This window comes from Cherax quadricarinatus, chromosome 8 (assembly GCF_038502225.1).
Source record: "Cherax quadricarinatus isolate ZL_2023a chromosome 8, ASM3850222v1, whole genome shotgun sequence".
NCBI classification, from domain to species: domain Eukaryota; kingdom Metazoa; phylum Arthropoda; class Malacostraca; order Decapoda; family Parastacidae; genus Cherax; species Cherax quadricarinatus.
The window spans coordinates 61186226-61201766 of record NC_091299.1 but is presented as its reverse complement, the minus strand read 5'-3'; positions in this window follow the sequence as shown (position 1 = coordinate 61201766).

Sequence of the window (15541 nt, the reverse complement as noted above, 5' to 3'; positions counted from 1 at the left end):
ATGCAGCTCCCTCATCCCTCACATGCAGCCCACTCACACCTCACTACATGCAGCTCCATCACCCCTCACATGCAACCCCTCATGCCTCTCTGCATGCAGCTCAATCACCTCTAACATGCAACCCACTCACCCCTCATTACATGCAGCCCCCTCACCCTTCACTACATGCAGCCCCTTCACCCCTCACTACATGCAGCTCCCTCACCCCTAACTACATGCAGCTCCATCACCCCTCACTACATGTAGCCACCTCAACCCTCACTACATGCAGCTCCCTCCCCCCTCACTACATGCAGCTCCCTCACCCCTCTCTACATGCAGCCCATCACCCCTCAATACATGCAGCCCCTTCACCCCTCACTACTTGAAACTCCCTCATCCTTCACTACATGCAGCTCCCTCTCCCCTCACATGCGGCCCCCTCTCCCCTTACTACATGCAGCTCCTTCAGCCCTCACATACAGACCCCAACCCATCTCTACATGCAGCCCCCTCATCCCTCATATGCATCCACCTCACCCCTAACTACATGCAGCTCTCTCACCTCTCACTACATGCAGCTCCCTCACCCCTCACTGTATGCATCTCTCTCACCCCTCACTACATGCAGCTCCCTCACCCCTCACTACATGCAGTCCTCTCACCCGCCACGTGCATCCCCCTCACCACTCACTACATACAGCCTTCTAACCCCTCACTATATGCAGCTCCCTCACCCCTCAATACATGCAGCTCTCTCACACCTCACTACATGCAGCTCCCTCACCCCTCACTACATGCAGCCCACTCACGCCTTACAACATGCAGCTCCCTCACTACCTGCAGCCCTTTCACCCCTCACTACATGCAGCCCCCACACCCCACACTACATGCAGCTCCCTCACCCCTCACTACATGCAGCTCCCTCACCCCTCACTACATGCAGCCCCCTCACCCCTCACTACATGCAGCTCCCTCACTACATGCAGCCTCCTCACCCCTCACTACATACAGCCCCCTTACCCCTCACTATATGCAGCCCCACACCCCTCACTACATGCAGTTCCCTCACCTCCAACTATATGCAGCTCCCTCACCCCTCACTACATGCAGCTCCCTCGCCCTCACTACATGCAGCTCCCTCACTACATGCAGCCTCCTTACCCCTCACTGCATGCAGCCCCCTCACCCCTCACTACATGCAGCCCCCTCACCCTTCAATACATGCAGCTCCCTCACTACATGCAGCTCCCTCACCCCTCACTACATGCATCCCCCTCACTAATCACTACATGCAGCTCCCTCATTCCTCACTACATGCAGCCCCTCACCCCTCACTACATGCAGCCCCCTCACCCCTCACTACATGTAGCTCCCTCACCCCTCACTACATGCAGCTCCCTCACTACATGCAGCTCCCTCACCCCTCACTTCATGCATCCCCCTCACCAATCACTACATGCAGCTCCCTCATCCCTCACTACATGCAGCCCCCTCACCCCTCACTACATGCAGCCCCCTCACCCCTCACTACATGCAGCTTCCTCACCCCTCACTACATGCAGCTCCCTCACTACATGCAGCTCCCTCACCCCTCACTACATGCAGCCCCCTCATCCTTCACTATATGCAACTCCCTCACCTCTCACTACATGCAGCCCCCTCACCCCTCTCTACACGCAGCACCCTTAGCCCTCACTACATGCAGCTCCCTCACCCCTTTCTACATGCAGCTCCATCACCCCTTACTACATAAGGCCCCCTCACCCCTCACTACATGCAGCTCACCTCACCCCTCACTACATGCAGTTCAGTCACCCCTCACTACATGCAGCCCCATCACCCCTCACTACATGCAGCCGCTTCACCCTCACTACATGCAGGTCCCTCACCCCTCACAACATGCAGCTCTCTCACAATTCACATGCAGCCCCCTCACCCCACACTGCATGCAGCTCAATCACCCCTCACTACATGCAGCCCCCTCACCCCTCAATACATGCAGCCCAATCACCCCTCACGTGCATCCCCCTCACCCCTCACTACATGCAACCTACTCACCCCTAACTACATGCAGCTCTCTCACCCCTCCGTATATGCAGCTCCCTCACCCCTGTTATTACTGTTCTGGGTGAGCCTACAGAGGGCAGCACCTAAATGCCGCGAAATATAAACTAGTCAGAGCAGACGGCTAGGCTGTGTGTTCTGACAGTACAGGCTGTCTACACCCCTCACTATATGCAGCTCCCTCACCTCTCACATGCAGTACCCTCACCCCTCACTACATGCAGCTCCCTAACCCCTCAAATGCAGCCCATCTCCCCTCTCTACATGCAGCCCCCTCATCCCTCACATGCATCCCCCTCACCTCTCACTACATGCAGCCCCTCACTCCTCACTACATGCGGCCCCCTCACCCCTCACTACATGCAGATCCCACACCCCTCACTGTAAGCAGCTCCCTCACCCCTCACTATATGCAGCCCCGTCACTCCTCATATACATCCCCTTCACCCGTCACTACATGTAGGCCCCTCACCCCTCACTACATACAGCTCCCTCACCCCTCACTACATGTAGCTCCTTCACCCCTCACTACATGCAGCCCCTCACGCCTCACTATATGCAGCTCCCTCACCCCTCTCTACATGCATCCCCATCACCACTCACATGCATCCCCCTCACCCCTCACTACATGCAGCCCCTACACCCATCACTACACGTAGCCCACACAGCCGTCACTACATGCAGCCTCCTCATCCTTCACTACATGCAGCTCCATCACCCCTCACTACATGTAGCCCCCTCACTCCTCACTACATGCAGCTCCCTCACCCCTCACTACATGCAGTTCAGTCACCCCTCACTACATGCACCCCATCACCCCTCACTACATGCAGCCCCCTCACCCCTCACTACATGCAGCTCCCTCAATCCTCTTTACATGCAGCTCCATCACCCCTCACTACATGTAGCCCCCTCACTCCTCACTACAAGCAGCTCCCTAACCCATCACTACATGCAGTTCAGTCACCCCTCACTACATGCACCCCATCACCCCTCACTACATGCAACCCCTTCACTCCTCACTACATGCAGCCGCTTCACCCCTCACTACATGCAGCTCCCTTACCCCTCATATGCAGGCCCTCACCTCTCTCTACATGCAACCCCCTCACCCCTCACTACATACAGCCCCTTCACCTCTCAATACATGCAGCCTACTTTCCCCTTACTACATGCTGCCTACTTTCCCCTAACTACATGCAGCTCCCTCACCCCTCACTACATGCAGCTCCCTCACCCCTCACTACATGAAGCCCTCTCACCCCTCACATGCAGCCCCGTCACCCCTCACTACTTGCAGCTCCATCACCCCTCAAATGCAGCCCCTCTCCCCTCTCTACATGCAGCCCCCTCACACGCATCCCCCTCACCTCTCACTACATGCAGCCCCTCACTCCTCACTACATGCAGCTCCCTCACCCCTCACTGTATGCAGCTCCCTCACCCCTCACTACATGCAGCTTCCTCGCCTCTCACATGCATCCCCTTCACCCCTCTCTACATGTAGCCCGCTCACCCCTCACTACATACAGCTCCCTCAACCCTCACTTCATGTAGCTCCCACACCCCTCACTACATGCAGCCCCTCACCCCTCACAGGGATCCCCCTCACCACTCACTACATGCAGCTGCCTCACCCCTCACTACATGCAGCCCCCTCACCATTCACATGCATCCCCCTCACCCCTCACTACATACAGCTCCTTCACCCCTCACTACATGCAGCTTCCTCACCCCTCACTACATGCAGCCCCTAACCCCTCACAGGCATCCCCCTAAACCCTCGCTACATGCAGCACCCTCACCCCTCACTACATGCAGCCCCCACACCCCTCACTACATGCTGCCCCCACACTCCTCACTACATGCAGCCCCCACACCCCTCACTACATGCAGCCCCCACACCCCTCACTACATGCAGCTCCCTCACTCCTCACTACATGCAGCTCCCTCACCATCACTACATGCGGCCCCTCACCCTCACTACATGCAGCCCCCACACCCCTCACTACATGCAGCCCCCACACCACTCACTACATGCAGCTCCCTCGCCCTCACTACATGCAGCTCCTTCACCCTCACTACATGCAGCTCTCACACCCCTCACTACATGCAGCTCCCTCCCCCTCACTACATGCAGCTTCCTCACCCCTCACTACATGCAGACCCCTTACCCCTGACTACATGCCGCTGCCTCACCCCTCACTACATGCTGCTCCCTCAACACATGCAGCCCCCTCAACCCTCACTAGATGCAGTCCCCACACCCCTCACTACATGCTGCCCCCTCACCAGTCACTACATGCAGGTCCCTCACCCCTCACTACATGCAGCCCCCTCACGCCTCACTACATGCTGCTCCCTCACTCCTCACTACATGCAGCTCTCTCAACCCTCACTACATGCAGCTCCCTCACCCCTCACTACATGCATCTCTCTCACCCCTCACTACATGCAGCTCCCTCACCCTTCACTATATGCAACCCTCTCACCCCTCACTACATGCGGCTCCGTCACCTCTCACTACATGAGCCCACTCACCCATCACTATATGCATCTACCTGACCCCTCACTGCATGCAGGCCCTTCACGCCTCACTACATGCAGCTCCCTCACCACTCACTATATACAGCTCCCTCACCCCTCACATGCAGCCCCCTCACAACTCACTACATGCAACTCCGTTACCCCTCACATGCAGCCCCCTCACGCCTCTCTACATGCAGCCCCCTCACTACTCACATGCATCCCCCTCATCCTTCACTACATGCAGCTCCCTCTCCTCTCACTACATGCAGCCCCCTCACCCCTCACTACATGCAATCCCCTCACCCCTCACTACATGCAGCTCCCTCACCCCTCTTTACATGCAGCTCCATCACCCCTCTCTACATGTAGCCCCCTCACCCCTCACTGCATGCAACTCGCCTTACCCCTCAGTACATGCAGTTCAGTCACCCCTCACTACATACAGCCCCATCACCCCTCACTACATGCAGCCGCTTCACCCCCCACTACATGCAGCTCCCTCAGCCCTCACAACATGCAGCTCTCTCTCCCATCACATGCAGCCCCCTCACCCCTCACTACATGCCGCTCCCTCACCCCTCACTACATGCAGCCCCCTCACCCCTCACTACATGCAGCCCCCTCACCCCTCACGTGCATCCCCCTCATCCCTCACTACATGCAGCCTACTCACCCCTAACTACATGCAGCTCCCTCACCCCTCACTACATGAAGCCCCCTCACCCCTCACATGCAGCCCCCTCACCCCTTACTACATGCAGCTCCCTCACCCCTCAAATGCAGCCCCTCTCCCCTAATATATGCAGCCCCCTCATCCCTCACACACATCCCCCTCACCTCTCACTACATGCAGCCCCTCACTCCTCACTACATGCAGCCCCCTCACCCTTCACTATATGCAGATCCCTCACCTTTCACTATATGCAGCTCCCTCTCCCCTCACTACATGCAGCCCCCTTACCCCTGACATGCATCTCCTTCACCCCTCACTACATATAGCCTCCTCACCCCTCACTACATATAGCTCCTTCACACCTCACTACATGTAGCTCCCTCACCCGTCACTACATGCAGCGCCTCACCCCTCACAGGTATCCCCCTCACCCCTCACTACATGCAGCTCCCTCACCCCTCAGTACATGCAGCCCCCTTACCCGTCACATGCATCCCCCTCACCCCTCGCTACATGCAGCCCCCTCACCCCTCTCTAAATACAGCTCCTTCACCCCTCACTACATGCAGCTCCCTCACCCCTCACTACATGCACGCCCTCACCCCTCACAGTCATCCCCCCTAAACCCTTGGTACGTGCAGCCCCCTCACCCTTCACTACATGCAGCCCTTCACCCCTCACAGGCATCCCTCTCTCCCCTCACTACATGCAGCCCCCTCACCCCTTACAAGCATGCCCTTCACCTATCACTACATGTAGCCCCTTCTCCCCTCACTACATACAGCTCCCTCACACCTCACTACATGTAGCTCCCTCACCCCTCACTACATGCAGCCCCTCACCCCTCACAGGCATCCCCCTCACCCCTCACTACATGCAGCTCCCTCACCCCTCACTACATGCAGCCTCCTCACCCCTCACATGCATCCCCATCACCCCTCGCTACATGCTGCTCCCTCACCCCTCTCTACATACAGCTCCTTCACCCCTCACTACATGCAGCTCCCTCACCCCTCACTACATGCAGCCCCTCAACCCTCACAGGCATCCTTCTCATCCCTTGCTACATGCAGCCCCCTCACCCCTCACTACATGCAGCCAGTCACCCCTCACAGGCAACCCCCTCAACCCTCGCTACATGCAGCCCCCTCACCGCTCTCTACATTCTGCTCCTTCACCCCTCACTACATGCTGCTCCCTCACCCCTCACTACATGCAGCCCCTCAACCCTCACAGGCATCCCCCTCATCCCTTGCTACATGCAGCCCCCTCACCCCTCACTACATGCAGCAAGTCACCCCTCACAGGCAACCCCCTCAACCTTCGCTACATGCAGCCCCCTCACCCCTCACTACATGAAGCTCCCTCACCCCTCACTACATGCAGCCCCTCACCCCTCACAGGCATCTTCCTCAACCCTTGCTACATTCAGTCCCCTCACCCCTCTCTACATGCAGCCCCATCAACCCTCACATGCATCCCCCTCACCCGTCACTACATGCAGCCCACACAGCCGTCACTACATGCAGCCCCCCTCATCCTTCACTACATGCATCTCCCTCACCTCTCACTACATGCAGCCCCCTCACCCCTCACTACATGCAGCCCCCTCACCCTCACTACATGCAGCTCCCTGAATCCTCTCTACATGTAGCTCCATCACCCCTCACTACATGTAGCCCCCTCACCCCTCACTATATGCAGCTTCCTCACCCCTCACTACATGCAGTTCAGTCACCCCTCACAGCATGCAGCTCTCTCACCCTTCACATGCAGCCCCCTCACCCCTCACTACATGCAGCTTTCTTTCCCCTCACATACAGGCCCTCACCCCTCTCTACATGCAACCCCCTCTCCCCTCACTACATGCAGCCGCTTTACCCCTCACTACACGCAGCTCCCTCACCCCTCACAGCATGCAGCTCTCTCACCCTTCACATGCAGCCCCCTCACCCCTCACTACATGCAGCTCTCTTCCCCTCACATACAGGCCCTCACCCCTCTCTACATGCAACCCCCTCTCCCCTCACTACATGCAGCTCCCTCACCCCTCACTACATGCAACCCCCTCACCCCTAAATACATGAAGCCCCCTCACCCCTCACGTGCATCTCCCTCACCCCTCACTACATGGAGCCTACTCACCCCAAACTAAATGCAGCTCCCTCACCCCTCACTACATGTAGCTCCCACACCCCTCACTACATGCAGCCCCTCACCCCTCACAGGGATCCCCCTCACCACTCACTACATGCAGCTGCCTCACCCCTCACTACATGCAGCCCCCTCACCAATCACAAGCATCCCCCTCACCCCTCACTACATACAGCTCCTTCACCCCTCACTACATGCAGCTTCCTCACCCCTCACTACATGCAGCCCCTAACCCCTCACAGGCATCCCCCTAAACCCTCGCTACATGCAGCTCCCTCAACCCTCACTTCATGCAGCCCCCACACCCCTCACTACATGCTGCCCCCACACTCCTCACTACATGCAGCCCCCACACCCCACACTACATGCAGCACCCACACCCCTCACTACATGCAGCTCCCTCACTCCTCACTACATGCAGCTCCCTCACCATCACTACATGCGGCCCCTCACCCTCACTACATGCAGCCCCCACACCCCTCACTACATGCAGCCCCCACACCACTCACTACATGCAGCTCCCTCGCCCTCACTACATGCAGCTCCTTCACCCTCACTACATGCAGCTCTCACACCCCTCACTACATGCAGCTCCCTCCCCCTCACTACATGCAGCTTCCTCACCCCTCACTACATGCAGCTCCCTCGCCCTCACTACATGCAGCTCCTTCACCCTCACTACATGCAGCTCTCACACCCCTCACTACATGCAGCTCCCTCCCCCTCACTACATGCAGCTTCCTCACCCCTCACTACATGCAGACCCCTTACCCCTGACTACATGCCGCTGCCTCACCCCTCACTACATGCTGCTCCCTCAACACATGCAGCCCCCTCAACCCTCACTAGATGCAGTCCCCACACCCCTCACTACATGCTGCCCCCTCACCAGTCACTACATGCAGGTCCCTCACCCCTCACTACATGCAGCCCCCTCACGCCTCACTACATGCTGCTCCCTCACTCCTCACTACATGCAGCTCTCTCAACCCTCACTACATGCAGCTCCCTCACCCCTCACTACATGCATCTCTCTCACCCCTCACTACATGCAGCTCCCTCACCCTTCACTATATGCAACCCTCTCACCCCTCACTACATGCGGCTCCGTCACCTCTCACTACATGAGCCCACTCACCCATCACTATATGCATCTACCTGACCCCTCACTGCATGCAGGCCCTTCACGCCTCACTACATGCAGCTCCCTCACCACTCACTATATACAGCTCCCTCACCCCTCACATGCAGCCCCCTCACAACTCACTACATGCAACTCCGTTACCCCTCACATGCAGCCCCCTCACGCCTCTCTACATGCAGCCCCCTCACTACTCACATGCATCCCCCTCATCCTTCACTACATGCAGCTCCCTCTCCTCTCACTACATGCAGCCCCCTCACCCCTCACTACATGCAATCCCCTCACCCCTCACTACATGCAGCTCCCTCACCCCTCTTTACATGCAGCTCCATCACCCCTCTCTACATGTAGCCCCCTCACCCCTCACTGCATGCAACTCGCCTTACCCCTCAGTACATGCAGTTCAGTCACCCCTCACTACATACAGCCCCATCACCCCTCACTACATGCAGCCGCTTCACCCCCCACTACATGCAGCTCCCTCAGCCCTCACAACATGCAGCTCTCTCTCCCATCACATGCAGCCCCCTCACCCCTCACTACATGCAGGTCCCTCACCACTCACTACATGCAGCCCCCTCACCCCTCAATACATGCAGCCCCCTCACCCCTCACGTGCATCCCCCTCATCCCTCACTACATGCAGCCTACTCACCCCTAACTACATGCAGCTCCCTCACCCCTCACTACATGAAGCCCCCTCACCCCTCACATGCAGCCCCCTCACCCCTTACTACATGCAGCTCCCTCACCCCTCAAATGCAGCCCCTCTCCCCTAATATATGCAGCCCCCTCATCCCTCACACACATCCCCCTCACCTCTCACTACATGCAGCCCCTCACTCCTCACTACATGCAGCCCCCTCACCCTTCACTATATGCAGATCCCTCACCTTTCACTATATGCAGCTCCCTCACCCCTCACTAGATGCAGCCCCCTTACACCTGACATGCATCTTCATCACCCCTCACTACATAAAGCCTCCTCACCCCTCACTACATATAGCTCCTTCACACCTCACTACATGTAGCTCCCTCACCCGTCACTACATGCAGCGCCTCACCCCTCACAGGTATCCCCCTCACCCCTCACTACATGCAGCTCCCTCACCCCTCAGTACATGCAGCCCCCTTACCCGTCACATGCATCCCCCTCACCCCTCGCTACATGCAGCCCCCTCACCCCTCTCTAAATACAGCTCCTTCACCCCTCACTACATGCAGCTCCCTCACCCCTCACTACATGCACGCCCTCACCCCTCACAGTCATCCCCCCTAAACCCTTGGTACGTGCAGCCCCCTCATCCTTCACTACATGCAGCCCTTCACCCCTCACAGGCATCCCTCTCTCCCCTCACTACAAGCAGCCCCCTCACCCCTTACAAGCATGCCCTTCACCTATCACTACATGTAGCCCCTTCTCCCCTCACTACATACAGCTCCCTCACACCTCACTACATGTAGCTCCCTCACCCCTCACTACATGCAGCCCCTCACCCCTCACAGGCATCCCCCTCACCCCTCACTACATGCAGCTCCCTCACCCCTCACTACATGCAGCCTCCTCACCCCTCACATGCATCCCCATCACCCCTCGCTACATGCTGCTCCCTCACCCCTCTCTACATACAGCTCCTTCACCCCTCACTACATGCAGCTCCCTCACCCCTCACTACATGCAGCCCCTCAACCCTCACAGGCATCCTTCTCATCCCTTGCTACATGCAGCCCCCTCACCCCTCACTACATGCAGCCAGTCACCCCTCACAGGCAACCCCCTCAACCCTCGCTACATGCAGCCCCCTCACCCCTCTCTACATTCTGCTCCTTCACCCCTCACTACATGCTGCTCCCTCACCCCTCACTACATGCAGCCCCTCAACCCTCACAGGCATCCCCCTCATCCCTTGCTACATGCAGCCCCCTCACCCCTCACTACATGCAGCAAGTCACCCCTCACAGGCAACCCCCTCAACCTTCGCTACATGCAGCCCCCTCACCCCTCACTACATGAAGCTCCCTCACCCCTCACTACATGCAGCCCCTCACCCCTCACAGGCATCTTCCTCAACCCTTGCTACATTCAGTCCCCTCACCCCTCTCTACATGCAGCCCCATCAACCCTCACATGCATCCCCCTCACCCGTCACTACATGCAGCCCACACAGCCGTCACTACATGCAGCCCCCCTCATCCTTCACTACATGCATCTCCCTCACCTCTCACTACATGCAGCCCCCTCACCCCTCACTACATGCAGCCCCCTCACCCTCACTACATGCAGCTCCCTGAATCCTCTCTACATGTAGCTCCATCACCCCTCACTACATGTAGCCCCCTCACCCCTCACTATATGCAGCTTCCTCACCCCTCACTACATGCAGTTCAGTCACCCCTCACAGCATGCAGCTCTCTCACCCTTCACATGCAGCCCCCTCACCCCTCACTACATGCAGCTTTCTTTCCCCTCACATACAGGCCCTCACCCCTCTCTACATGCAACCCCCTCTCCCCTCACTACATGCAGCCGCTTTACCCCTCACTACACGCAGCTCCCTCACCCCTCACAGCATGCAGCTCTCTCACCCTTCACATGCAGCCCCCTCACCCCTCACTACATGCAGCTCTCTTCCCCTCACATACAGGCCCTCACCCCTCTCTACATGCAACCCCCTCTCCCCTCACTACATGCAGCTCCCTCACCCCTCACTACATGCAACCCCCTCACCCCTAAATACATGAAGCCCCCTCACCCCTCACGTGCATCTCCCTCACCCCTCACTACATGGAGCCTACTCACCCCAAACTAAATGCAGCTCCCTCACCCCTCACTACATGCAGCTCCCTCACCCCTCACTATATGCAGCTCTCTCACCTCTCACTACATGAAGCCCCCTCACCCCTCACATGCAGCCCCCTCACCCCTCACTACATGTAGCTCCCTCACCCCTCAAATGCAGCCCCTCTCCCCTCTCTACATGCAGCCCCCTCACCCCTCACACGCATTCCTCTCATTTCTCGCTACCTTCAGCCCCTCACTTCTCACTACATGCAGCCCCCTCACCCCTCACTACATGCAGATCCCTCAACCCTCACTATCTGCAGCTCCCTCATCCCTCACTACATGCAGCTCCCTCACCCATCACATGCATCCCCTTCACCCCTCAATATATGTAGCCCCCTCACCCCTCACTACATACAGCTCCCTCACCCCTCACACGCATCCCCTTCACCCCTCACTACGTGTAGCTCACTCACCCCTCACTACATGCAGCCCCCTCACCCCTCACATGCATCCCCTTCACCCCTCACTACATGTAGCTCCCTCACCCCTCACTACATGCAGCCCCTCGCCCCTCACAGGCATCTCCCTCACCCCTCACTACATGCAGCTCCCTCACCTCTCGCTACATGCAGACCCCACACCCCTCACATGCATCCCACTCAACCCTCGCTACATGCAGCCCCCTCACCCCTCACTACATACGGCTCCTTCACCCCTCACTACATGCAGCTCCCTCACCCCTCACTACATGCAGCCCCCCACCCCTCACAGGCATCCCCCTCAACCCTCGCTACATGCAGCTCCCTCACCCCTCCCTACATGCTTCCCCCTCACCCCTCACATGCATCCCCTTCACCCCTCACTTCATGTAGCCCCCTCACCCCTCACTACATACAGCTCCCTCACCCCTCACTACATGTAGCTCCCTTACCCCTCACTACATGCAACTCCCTCACCCCTCACTACATGCAGCTCTCTCACCCCTATCTACATGCAACACCCTCACCCCTCACTACATGCGGCCTCCTAACCCCTCACTACATGCAGCCCCCTAACCCCTCACTACATGCAGCCCTCTCACCCCTCACTACATGCAACTCCCTCACCCCTCACTACATGCGGCTCCCTCACCTTTCACTACATGCAGCTCCCTCACCCCTCACTACATGCAGCCGTCTCACCCCTCATTACATGCACCTCCCTCACCCCTCACTACATGCAGCTTCTTCACCCCTCACTACATGCAGCTCCCTCACCCCTCACTACATGCAGCTCCCTCATCCCTCACATGCAGCCCCCTCACACCTCACTACATGCAGCTCCCTCACCCCTCACATGCAACCCCTCATGCCTCTCTACATGCAGCCCATTCACCTCTCACATGTATCCCATTAACCCCTCATTACATGCAGCCCCCTCACCCTTCACTACATGCAGCCCCCACACACCTCCTTACATGCAGCTCCCTCACCCCTCACTACATGCAGCTCCATCACCCCTCACTACATGTAGCCCCCTCATCCCTCACTACATGCAGCTCCCTCACCCCTCACTACATGCAGCTCCCTCACCCCTCACTACATGTAGCCCCCTCATCCCTCACTACATGCATCTCCCTCACCCCTCACTACATGCAGCTCCATCACCCCTCACTACATGTAGCCCCCTCATCCCTCACTACATGCAGCTCCCTCACCCCTCACTACATGCAGCTCCCTCACCCCTCACTACATGCAGCCCATCACGCCTCAATACATGCAGCCCCTTCACCCTCACTACATGCAACTCCCTCATCCCTCACTACTTGCAGCTCCCTCTCCCCTCACATGCAGCCCCCTCACCCCTTACTACATGCAGCTCCTTCACCCCTCACATACAGGCCCTCACCCCTCTCTACATGCAGCGCCCTCACTCCTCACATGCATCCACCTCACCCGTAACTACATGGAGCTCTCTCACCTCTCACTACATGCAGCTCCCTCTGCCCTCACTGCATGCATCCCCCTCACCCCTCACTACATGCAGCTTCCTCACCCCCCACTACATGCAGTCCTTTCACCCGTCACGTGCATCCCCTCACCCCTCACTACGTACAGCCCCCCGGTGGTCTGGTGGCTAAAGCTCCCGCTTCACACACGGAGGGCCCGGGTTCGATTCCCGGCGGGTGGAAAACATTTCGACACGTTTCCTTACACCTGTTGTCCTGTTCACCTAGCAGCAAATAGGTACCTGGGTGTTAGTCGACTGGTGTGGGTCGCATCCTGGGGGACAAGATTGAGGACCCCAATAGAAATAAGTTAGACAGTCCTCGATGACGCACTGACTTTCTTGGGTTATCCTGGGTGGCTAACCCTCCGGGGTTAAAAATCCGAACGAAATCTTATCTTATCTTATCTTACCCCTCACCCCTCACTACATGCAGCTCCCTCACCCTTCAATACATGCAGCTCTCTCACCCCTCACTACATGCAGCTCCCTCACCCCTCACTACATACAGCCCCCCTCACCCCTCAGTACCTGCAGCTCCCTCACCCCTCACTACATGCAGCTCCCTCACCCCTCAGTACCTGCAGCTCCCTCACCCCTCACTACATGCAGCACCCTCACCGCTCACTCCATGCAGCTCCCTCACCCCTCACTACCTGCAGCCCCCTCACCTCTCTCTACATGCAGCTCCCTCACTACTTGCAGCCTCCTCACTCCTCACTACATGCAGCCCCCTCACCCCTCACTATATGCAGCAACCACACCTCTCACTACATGCAGCTCCCTCACCCCTCACTACATGCAGCTCCCTCACCCCTCACTACATGCGGCTCCCTCACCCGTCACTACATGCAGCTTCCTCACCCCTCACTACATGCAGCTCCCTCACTACATGCAGCTCCCTCACTACATGCAGCCTTCTTTCCCCTCACTACATGCAGCCCCCTAACTCCTCTCTACATGAAGCCCCCTCACCCCTCACTACATGCAGCTCCCTCACCCCTCACTACATGCAGCTCCCTCACCCCTCACTACATACATCCCGCTCACCATTCACTACATGCAGCTCCCTCATCCCTCACTACATGCAGACTCTCACCCCTCACTACATGCAGCTCCCTCACTACATGCTGCTCCCCTCACCCCTCACTTCATGCATTCCCCTTACCAATCACTACATGCATCTCCCTCACCTCTCACTACATGCAGCCCCCTCACCCCTCACTAGATGCAGCCCCCTCACCCTCACTACATGCAGCTCCCTGAATCCTCTCTACATGTAGCTCCATCACCCCGCACTACATGTAGCCCCCTCAACCCTCACTATATGCAGCTTCCTCACACCTCACTACATGCAGTTCAGTCACCCCTCACTTCGTGCAGCCCCATCACCCCTCACTACATGCAGCCGCTTTACCCCTCACTACACGCAGCTCCGTCACCCCTCACAACATGCAGCTCTCTCACCCTTCACATGCAGCCCCCTCACCCCTCACTACATGCAGCTTTCTTTCCCCTCACATTCAGGCCCTCACCCCTCTCTACATGCAAACCCCTCTCCCCTCACTACATGCAGCTCCCTCACCCCTCACTACATGCAGCCCCCTCACCCCTAAATACACGAAGCCCCCTCACCCCTCACGTGCATCTCCCTCACCCCTCACTACATGGAGCCTACTCACCCCTAACTACATGCAGCTCCCTCACCCCTCACTATATGCAGCTCTCTCACCCCTCACTACATGAAGCCCCCTCACCCCTCACATGCAGCCCCCTCACCCCTCACTACATGTAGCTCCATCACCCCTTAAATGTAGCCCCTCTTCCCTCTCTACATGCAGCTCCCTCACCCCTCACTACCTGCAGCCCCCTCACCTCTCTCTACATGCAGCTCCCTCACTACTTGCAGCCTCCTAACTCCTCACTACATGCAGCCCCCTCACCCCTCACTATATGCAGCTACCACACCTCTCACTACATGCAGCTCCCTCACCCCTCACTACATGCAGCTCCCTCACCCCTCACTACATGCAGCTTCCTCACCCCTCACTACATGCAGCTCCCTCACTACATGCAGCCTCCTTTCCCCTCACTACATGCAGCCCCCTCACTCCTCACTACATGAAGCCCCCTCAACCCTCACTACATGCACCTCCCTCACCCCTCACTACATGCAGCTCCCTCACTACATGCAGCTCCCTCACCCCTCACTACATACATCCCC